This window comes from Eretmochelys imbricata, chromosome 1, assembly GCF_965152235.1.
Source record: "Eretmochelys imbricata isolate rEreImb1 chromosome 1, rEreImb1.hap1, whole genome shotgun sequence".
NCBI classification, from domain to species: Eukaryota; Metazoa; Chordata; order Testudines; family Cheloniidae; genus Eretmochelys; species Eretmochelys imbricata.
In genome coordinates, this window is record NC_135572.1 from 293917429 (window position 1) to 293927438 (window position 10010).

General features: G+C 43.4%; 1 protein-coding gene across 5 annotated transcripts in view; it reads right to left on the reverse strand.

Moving 5' to 3' along the window:
* CNOT2 (CCR4-NOT transcription complex subunit 2) overlaps positions 1-4638 on the reverse strand; it is a 151990-nt gene extending 147352 nt beyond the window's left edge. For 3 of the 5 annotated variants that reach the window (XM_077832874.1, XM_077832864.1, XM_077832881.1), the window contains exon 1: positions 4489-4547. The gene's annotated coding sequence lies outside the window, so the exon portion shown is untranslated. Of the gene's footprint in view, positions 1-4488 lie in introns of all 5 variants that reach the window. The other 2 variants (XM_077832889.1, XM_077832895.1) reach the window with 2 other exon arrangements.
* Between the last annotated feature and the right edge of the window lie 5372 nt (positions 4639-10010).

Genomic DNA, 10010 nt, shown 5'->3' on the forward strand with positions numbered 1-10010 from the left:
ACACAGCAGCATCAGTACTAAGCAACTTATAAAATTATAGCTTGCTAATATTAATAAAACTAGACATACCTAAAAGGTATTAGCAAGAGATGAAATTCAGTGAAACATGACAAAATTTATCAGAAGAATGAAGGATTTTTTTAAAAATTTGCAGCTGTTGATACACTCCACAGCAATAATAGGCTAATGGGGTGGTACTGCACATATTCAGTAATGATGTGTAATTCATTTGTACATTGTTACAAGCAGCATAACAGTCTTCAAGCTACTGCCTGATATTCTGTCACCGGTTCTCTCTCTACTAAAGCTTGAGACAAGTGCCCATTAAATTTTTTCATATGAGAGGGATAGAGGACAGGTTTACATTAGAAACTTTTGCTGGTAACTTTTGTCAGTTAGGGGGTGTGATTTTTTAAGGTATTTCTGTACCAGCAAAAGCTTTATTTTAGATGCAGTTATACCAACAGAAGGTGCCTTTTCCCGCATAGGTTACTTCTTTCAGGGAACTAGTATAACCTATCCCAGCAAAAACAATCTTTTGCTAGCTTAAGATGCATCTATACGAGGAGGATACAGCTATACCGACAAACTTTTCTAGTGTAAATTAGGCGTCATAAGCACTTCTGTCATCAAAAATTTTCAGAGGATACCACCTACCCTTTTACTTGCCTAAGCCTAAAACATGGCAACCTGTACATACTTGTAAGACATTTTGGGATCCTTCTTTACAAAAACAATATTAATTTTTCCTTAAATTCAAAAGATATTTTGAGTTAGATTTTACTTCAGAAGGTGTACAAACAAAATAGTACTTTTATTTCAGCAATACTGAATCTCAAAAATAGTTTACATACAAAATTAATTGTAACCACTAATTCAACATAGACATGGCTCTTTAGATGTCAACTCTCCCCCTTATATTCCCCACAGTAAAGGGTTATTAGCATTTTAAAATAGTCTGTGCAATAATTTCACTTTTTAAAGAACACAGATCTTTTAATGTTATAATAAAGCTCAGTGATACGAACTTTGACCTAGACAGACAATATATTTTTTTAAGTTTTCAGAACGTCATCAATACATATCTAGATCCCAATCCTGCAAACACTTATGCAAATTCATAGACCTAAATAAGTCAGCAAGGCTACTTGCACACTTAAAGTTGAGCAAACGCATAAGCGTTTCCAGGATCAGAGCCATCGCCAACAGACCAATATAGTACCCTCAATTTTAGTCATATAGTCTTATTTATGGTATAACACAACACAACACTTTGACCTCTACCCAGGAAACTGGAACCAAAACAAGCTAGCCTGATTCCCTGGATACAGTATATTTGAAACATCAGAAGACTTTTCAACTACAAATGCATCTGTAAAATGTCACTGATGACTTTATCAAATTCCTAACACTATTTTAAAAATATATTAAGATTCTGACATAAGCTAATGAAGGCCAGAAGATTCAAGCTTAACTTAACTTTTAATGTCTTGGTTTTTGTCAATATGTATCAAACTGTGTGATTTCTGCATTAATTACAAAAATGACTGACTTATCCTGTATATCTGACGATAAACTGCTTTTTTGTTTGTTTCCCTCTTCTCCCAAATGAAATTCAGTTTTGTTTAGATTAGTACGTAGCATATCACTTCTATATGGGCTTAGGCAAGAGCACTGAAAATTTGTCCCTCTATCTAAACTAATATTTGTTTTGTATATTTCTAAATGTGACAAGTGTTTTACCAACAATTAAAGAAAAAGTAGGAACTACCATTTATTCTTTAATTAGCACACAGATCTTCACAAACGAGTAACAGGTTGGATTATAGATTTATTTAAACAGCACTTTAAAACAACAGGGATTCTGCAGTGCTTAAGGCCAAATTCTGTCCTTGAATACTTGTGCACAATTCCTATAGATTTCAGTGAGATTTGCACATGCATTTTTGACAGAAGAATCTAACTACAATTAATATTAGGCTCAATATTTTAGATCAAGTCAGAAAGTCTGATGCAGGTTAAAGGTAAAATGAAAGCAACAGTACATTGTCGGTTTAGTGACCGATACCTGCCTTCAGGGTTGAATGGTAAGTTGAAAAATTTACAGAATTCTTGAACAGATTAAAGTTGAGTGATGCAAAAAGTATATTTTTCAAATATAAAAATATCTATAAAAATTAAGACTATGATACAATGAACTGATGTACAGAGTATCCTGCACCCATATAAACTGTGTAAAACTGAATCCTAAAAATGAAAGTTTCTGATTTCAGATCTAACGTCAAGTACCTGCTTAAATGGCATACCTAACTCTTAACACAAGCTAGGGACAAAGGCCAAGATTTTCAAAAGTCAAGAGTGATTTCTGAGACCTCCATTTTTGTCTGCCAATTGGAGAAACCTTAATGGGCCTGATTTTCGAGTACTAAATACTCACCCTCTTTTTAAAAAAAATAAAATAAAATAAAGCAAGCATCTCAAGTTCGGCATTTAGAAACTGAAGTGCCCAAAATCACTAGTCACTTTTAAAATTCTTAGCCAAAGGCATTAGACAAATCTCAGAAAGAAATGACAACAAAACAACACAGATAAGGAGGACCCCCCCCCCATGTTAGCCTTATTATCAGCTTCGGGGGGGCGGTGAAATACTGCCTTCTAATGAATGGTATGCCAGTTCTTGTACTCAAATTCCTTCATAGTTTACAACTTTATAATACCAAAAGGATCTAGCACGTTGAAATCTGGAAGCCTAGCATGTGTCCACTGGAATTCTCCACACAAACAATTATGATGTTATAAAATAGTGCAGTCCTCAAGAACTGGATCAGGCATGCTTTGATCAACAATAGACTACATTGAAAAATATGATCACAAAAAAAAAAATCAAAGGACGTAGTGCGTAAATCCACTCTCAGGTCCAAATAAAGGAATCTTTGCAATGAAAACCTAAATAATTATATTTGGGTGTTCTGCTCTGCATACATCTTAACAGTTTGAACTGCATCCATGTTTCCAGAAACCTGTCTATTGACTGACGTGACAGCAAGTTTGATAAACTTTAAGCTCCCCTATTGCTGAGTTAAGCCCAGCAGCCAATCACTTCCACCAGATGTTACTACTGTACAGGCAATATGAATGTTTTGTTCCTTCGTGGACTTAATTCACTTCCCGCCCAGGAATCAAAAGGGAGATCTCTACATTTTATATATGAAATAAAAAGCCAATATAACACCACAATTTTGGCAGTAAATTTTTAAAAAAGTAAACACTGCTGATCCACAATGACATAATTATGTGGTGGGTTTTGGACAGAGTACTACAAAATATCTAAACTAAAGTTACAAGTAACTTGAATTAGAATAAAAGTTTAAGTAACAGATGCATCATTTTTTGGTTTGCAAATTTCAATATGTGCACACAGCTACAATTGTAAACACACGAATTAACTCTCCCTTACTGTATCTGCATGTTCCCATTAGCACTGGCTCACACTGAAAGCTGCTTCAAAGCAGAAACACCACCACACACAGGAAGACAAGACATCATCTGACACAGACAGCACTCAGAGGAAGTGGTTCAGTTTGCTTCAAGTTTGTTTAACAAACATTTCTGAGGGAGGATCAGAACCTGTTCCGACATCATCTCAGCCTCCCCCAGAAAGGCTATGGAGAATACACCAAAAAATAATTAACCCTATTTCACCCCCTCTCTTCACCCAAGGGACACACATAACAGGCCACAAGGCTACACTGATAAACAGCAAAACCCCAGCATCGCCTATAAAGAAAAGCCAGGAGCAGCAGAGTCGGTGGGTGGCAGATTTCGCTCCATCGGTTTCTTAACCCGGAGCCAAAAGGCACATGGGGGGGAACAGACGGGGGGACAGACATTACCACCAACTTATATCCTCACACACCTAAGCAAGCCGAATGTACGACGGGGCTACAGGGTATCAGGAACCACAACTAGGCCACGGGCTTCAGGGAAGAGACACTAGGACACAGGCGGGAGCGGGGCGGAGGAGAGGCAGGAGGCGGACATCGCGGGTGGACGGGGAGGCAGCGGCCAGGGCAAGGGGCAGCGAGCAGCAAGGGACGCCGGGGCCGTGTGAAGTGCCACAGAGGATGAGGAGGCCCCAGGGTGCGGGCCCAGGCTCTGCCGCCTCCCGCGGTGACGGCCTTTCCCTCCCCGCACAGCGGGGCTCGGGCGCCGCCGCCGCGACCGGAGATGGCGGAGGAGGCCGGGGCCGCTGCCTGGGCTAGGCCTAAGGGCTCCGCTCCCGACTCAGACGTTGCGCGTCCCCCCCTCTCTCTCCCTCGGAGACAAAAGCAAACGGAAACCCGGCTGGCTACGGCCGGGCCCAGGGACGCCGGAGCCGGGCCCGGGCCGCCAGGGGCCCCGCCGCCAGCGCCTGCGGGCCCGGTTGGGAGGCAGCGGGCAGAGCGCGCCGCGGGGAGGGGGCCAGAAAATAATGGGGGCCGAACTCACCGCATGAATTTTCTTGTCCCGCGGATCCAAGATGGCTGAGTATCCAGCACGGAGGATGCTGGGGGAGCGACCTTTACCCTCTGACCCGCCCGCCGCCGCCGCCGCCCGGCCTGGCAACCGGAACCAGGGCGAGACGGCGAGAGTGGCGCGTCCAGGCCCGGCCCCGCGGCGAGGAGAGCGGCTCGCTCGGCTCCCTCCGCCTCCCGGGAAAGGCCCGGCCCCGCGATAAGAGCTGCTGCTGCTGCTGGCGCCTCACGCCTTCCTTCCCCTCGGGCCAGCCCGGCTCCTCGGCCTCGCTGTCTCCGCGCTTAACCCCGGCGGGAGGCCAGGGCGCTGCGGCAGCAGGGAGCCGGGCCTGCGACAGGCAGCGGCCTCCCCCGCGGGAGAGAGCTGGAGGGGAACGGGAGCCCTGGAGACAGCGGGGCCCTAATTAGTGATCCCCTAACGTGAGGGGGCAGCAGCTCGGTCACACACACTGCACAGGAGGGGGCGGATATTGGGTCTGATACTCCCCTGGGGCGGAGGGAGCAGCTCCCTTAAACACCCGCTCCCTGGTAGAGAATGGGGCGGGGAGGGGTATTAGGATTGTTACCTTTCCACCCACTTCCCTTTCCCAAGGAGACAGGGGGCAGCAGCTCTGTTACAGACACACACACACACACATATAGGGGGTAGCCGGGCAGCAGCTGTGAGGGCTCCTGCTCTATGCTAGAAAATTAGATGGACCCAGCTACATCACGAGGGGGTGTGAAAAATCCACACCCCTGAGTGACAGCTAAGCTGATCTAAGTCCCTGTGTAGACAACACTAGTGAGATAGAAGAATTTTTCTGTCCTCCTAGCTGCGGCCTCTCAGGGAGGTGGATTATCTATGCCAATGGGAAAACCCCTTTTATCGGCATAGGTATGTCTACACTGAGGGCATGTCTGCACTACAAAATTAAGTCAACCTAACTTATGGCGGCATACAGCTGTGACAGTAATTACATCACTTGTGCATCACTTTGCTCCTTGTGTTGGCGGTGCGCATCCTCACCAGGAGCACTTGTACAGATTGTACTGTCACTGCGAGGAATTTTGGGACGGCTTCTGAAAGCCAGTAACAGTCAATGTAAGCAACGCAGTGTGTACACTGACACTGCTTTGATATAACTACATCAATATTGACTTTACACCTCACATGGAGGTAAGTTGCCATAGGGCAGTTACGGCAGGAGCGAAATTTTAGTGTAAGCACAGGTTGACATAAACTGACTTGCTAACTTTGTAGTGTGGACCAGGTCTCTTAACACTACAACAGTGCAGCTGCACTGCTGTATAGACAAGCCCTGAGGTGGGGGTGGGAGGGCAGAAGTTCTTAGGGTACGTCTACATGGGTTAAAAGACCCATGGCTGGCCCAGGTCAGCTGACTTGGGCTTGCCTGGCTCAGGTCGTGGGGCTAAAAATGGCTGTGTAGAGGTTCAGGCTTGGGCTCCAGCCATAACTCTTTTCAGAGTAACAGCCGTGTTAGTCTGTCTTTGCAAAAAGAAAAGGAGTACTTGTGGCACCTTAGAGACTAACCAGCCATAACTCTGGGACCCTGTGAGGATGGAGGGTCCCAGAACTCGGGCTCCAGCCCAAGCATTTACACAGCTATATTTTAGCCCCAGAACCTGAGCCCTGTGAGCCCAAGTAAACTGACCTGCACTTGTCACAGGTTTTTTATCCCAGTGTAGACATAGCCTTAGACACCCACACACCCTTTGGAATTGGTGGGGGTAGGAGGGCAGCTGCTCTGTTAAATACACTTCCTAGGAAAGAATGAGGGTGGGTGGGGCAGCAAGTCTGACACACAGTGAGGAGACTTGGTCAGATTGTAGGATTGGGGCTTTAGCGAAAAAATTTAGATTAATGAAACATTAAGGTTACATATTTGAACAAAGTCAAGGAATGCAAAAAGTAAGGTTCTCACAGAAACATGAACTCTGTTTTGCACATAGTGTGTATTTAGTAGCCTAACCAGTAATCACAAATCTGTATGCACAATGTGAGCAAGTTAATGTTAATTCAAGAACCTTAACTGCTGTATTCCTTTGCTTTGTGTGTTTAATTGTAGAACATTAACGTTGCAAGTACATAGCTTTTGTGTATTTGCCTTCTTTGTTTGTTTTCTTTAAGAAAAGGAAAGTTGTTAGCGTTTTAATGGTTTGTAATAAACTCTGAAGTAGATAAATAGTCCACAATTTACTGTGATGAATGGGGTGAGTTCACACCTTTGCTCCTGTACTTTGCTCCTGTTGTTATTGGCTGAGTACAGTTTTCTGCAAGGATGAGGCCTGTTCTGCACACAAAACTACCAGTTTAATAAAAGGGTATTTTAAACCAGTTAAGTTATATTGCTGCAAAACCCTGTGTGGACTCTCTTACTTCAATTTAAACCTGGCATATATCAGTTTACCTTGCAGCTGTAAGATTTTGTCAACATACAAACTTGCACTGATTTGGCTAAAAGTGTGTTTGTAAACCTATTTCAGCTAGACTGGTACAAGTTTGTATGTAAACAGTCCTTTTTCTGTTTCAAAGTGGCTTATTTCATAATCTAAATTGATATAAGCCAATTTTAAATCAATATAAGAGTGTGTCTATATGACAGAGGCTGGTGTACACTACTAACTTATGTCAGTATAACTATGTCACTCAGGGATGTGGAAAGCAATGTAGGTATACTCACCTAACCCCCTCGTAAATAGCACTGTGTTGACAGGGCTTCTCTCATTGACATAGCTACCACCTCACAGAGAGGTGGATTACCTATGCCAACAGGAGAAGCTCTCCCATTGGCATAGGTAGCATCTTCACTAAGCGCTACAATGGTGCAGTGCTGTAAGTGTAGACAAGCCCAGAGACTATACAAGCTTAGCTGTGGCAGCATAGCTCTGTAATGTAGATGCAGCCTTCACCAATAGAAGGGGGTTTTCTGTTGGTTGTAGAAACATCACCTCCCCAAACAAAGTTAGCTATGTTAATAGAAACTCTCTTTTGTCAATATAGCTGTGTCTCCACTGGGAGATATATCGGCATAGCTACATCAGTCACAGGTGTGGGTTTTCTTTTCACACCCCTGACCAACAAACCTATGCCAATATAACTTTTCAGTGTAGATCAGGCCTGAGTGACTGGTAATGCACAAAGTGTGGCACCAGTAGCGTGTGAACAATACAATCTGGCCTATACTACTGCATAGAGAGCTAGGAGGAAGAATTGCCCAAACTAGTTACAAAGGCACAGTTGGGGAATCAGATTTACTTTGCAAAAAAACCAGCAAGACCAGTAACAGAGGACTATCATTTGCTATCCTAGGTCATAAACAAAAGTGAAATGTTGTTGGCTGCAGTGTTGTAGCCATGTTGGTCCCAGGATATGACAGAGACAAGGTCGGTGAGGTAATATCTTTTTATTGGATTAACTTCTGTTGGTGGAAGGTACAAGCTTTCAAGCTATACCGAGCTCTTCAGTTCTGGGGAAGGAAGCAGTATCATTGTTGGCTGCCAGACTTAAAAACCATTTGTTAACCAAAGCCAACAAAGTCAGGGCATGTCTACACTACAAAATTATGTCAACCAGAGTTACGTCGGCATACAGCCATTGCAATAATTAAATCGCTTTTGCATATCCGCACTATGCTCCTTGTGTCAGCAGTGCGCGTCCTCACCAGGAGCACTTGTACCAACTGTACTGTCAGTGTGGGGCATCTTGGGGCAGCTCCTGAAAGCCAATAACAGTTGATGTAAGTAACGAAGTGTCTGCACTGACACTGTGTCAACCTAACTACATTGGCGTTGACTCTATGCCTCTCTTGGAGGTGGAGTTATTAAGTCAGCCTAGCGGGGCAGTTATGTCGCGGGGAGCGAAATGTTAGCTGACACTTAGGTCTGGTCTACACTACAAAGCCATATTGGTATAACTATGTTGCTTGGGTGTGTGAAAAATCCTCACCCCTGAGTAACTTAATTTTACTGACCTAACCACCCACGTAGACAGCGCTGTCGGCAGGATAGCTTCTCCCATCGACATAACTGCTGCCTGTCAGGGAGGTGGATTAACTACACCTATGGGAGAGCTCTCTCCTGTCAGTTTAGAGCATCTTCATTAAAGTGTTTCAGCAGCGCAGCTGTGCCAATAAGTGTTTTAAGTGCAGACTTGCCCTTACGTAGTTAGGTCGACGTAAGCTGCCTTGCAGTGAGTGACCTTGTAGTGTAGATCAGGCGTCAGTTAACAGATGTAGTTTAGAGGGGGCCGTTTCACTTTCCTGTCTGCAGATTATCCCAGCAGCTGTCAGGAAAAAACAAATAGTTCATTTGCTTATAATGTGTTAAACTTTATTCACACTTAGAAGAAAACATTCAGCAAAAGAATTTTCTCATTATAAATATTGTCTACTAAATTTTACCGTCTCTCCAAAACACAAGTTTTTGGAGCATGTCAGAAGTGTGTGTTAGTGACCTTTATTCTTGAGATCCCCTCTCTCACTGAAAGTTGAACTAAAATATAGATAAGGCCCCCACCCAGATGCCCAGGGTTTTCAGTGGATCTGTATTTTCCACAATGGAATTGGTAAAGGTGTTTTTTCCTTCTTCCCAAATGTTATCATAGAAGAAGGTATGATCCCACCATCTTAGTAGTATTAAAAAAACCCAGCATATACATATTTGTCTATTACTTCTCTTCAGTGTCTGACTTAGTGTAAAGTAAGTCAAATCATCAGGCCAAATGTCAAGTTAATGGAACTCTGTCCATTGTAAAAAATAATAGGACCTACAATAAAAAATAAAATGAAAGATTTTACAAGAAATATTATGCTGCAGATACACTGTATAAAGAAAAAGAGGTCAGCAAAACAAGACCTGTAAAATAATATCGGTTATAGAAAATTAGGACTGTAGACAGATTATATTATTTCTCAAGGGAAAAAGGAAGGCTGAGGGTACAGACAAATTTATTTTCCAAAGGAGAGAAAATATTAGAAATGTTCAAGCTCACACAAAAAGAGGTGATAATGGCATTTCAAAGAATGGTTGGTTAGACACAGACTAGATCTGGGAACCACCCCAGAATTGTGGCAGTGGGCGTAAAGAAGGTATGGGAACCTTAGGAAGAATCATATGTCTGTGATTATTGTCTTGCTCATGGTCTTCGGAGAGCGGCTTGGTCGTACATTCACTAGTCAAAACGTTCTGGACATCATAAAGGAACCCTGACCCAAGATTTGTGAATCCGACCCGTGCCCTTCCTGGTCTGTGAGAGTCATGAACAACTGGTGTGACTGTCACTCCTAACGAAAATAGCCAATGCCTTGTTCAGAGAGGAATCTTCCCTTTCACATTTAAACACGCAATAGTTCAATCAACACTGAACAAACCTACCCTGGATACTTCAGTCCTAGCCAACTGTCGCTATGATGTGGCTTACTTCATATACTAAAGGCACTGATTTTTGCTAAGAAGTATTCAGGAGCCAATAGTGGGGTAGAGGATGGGTTGCCA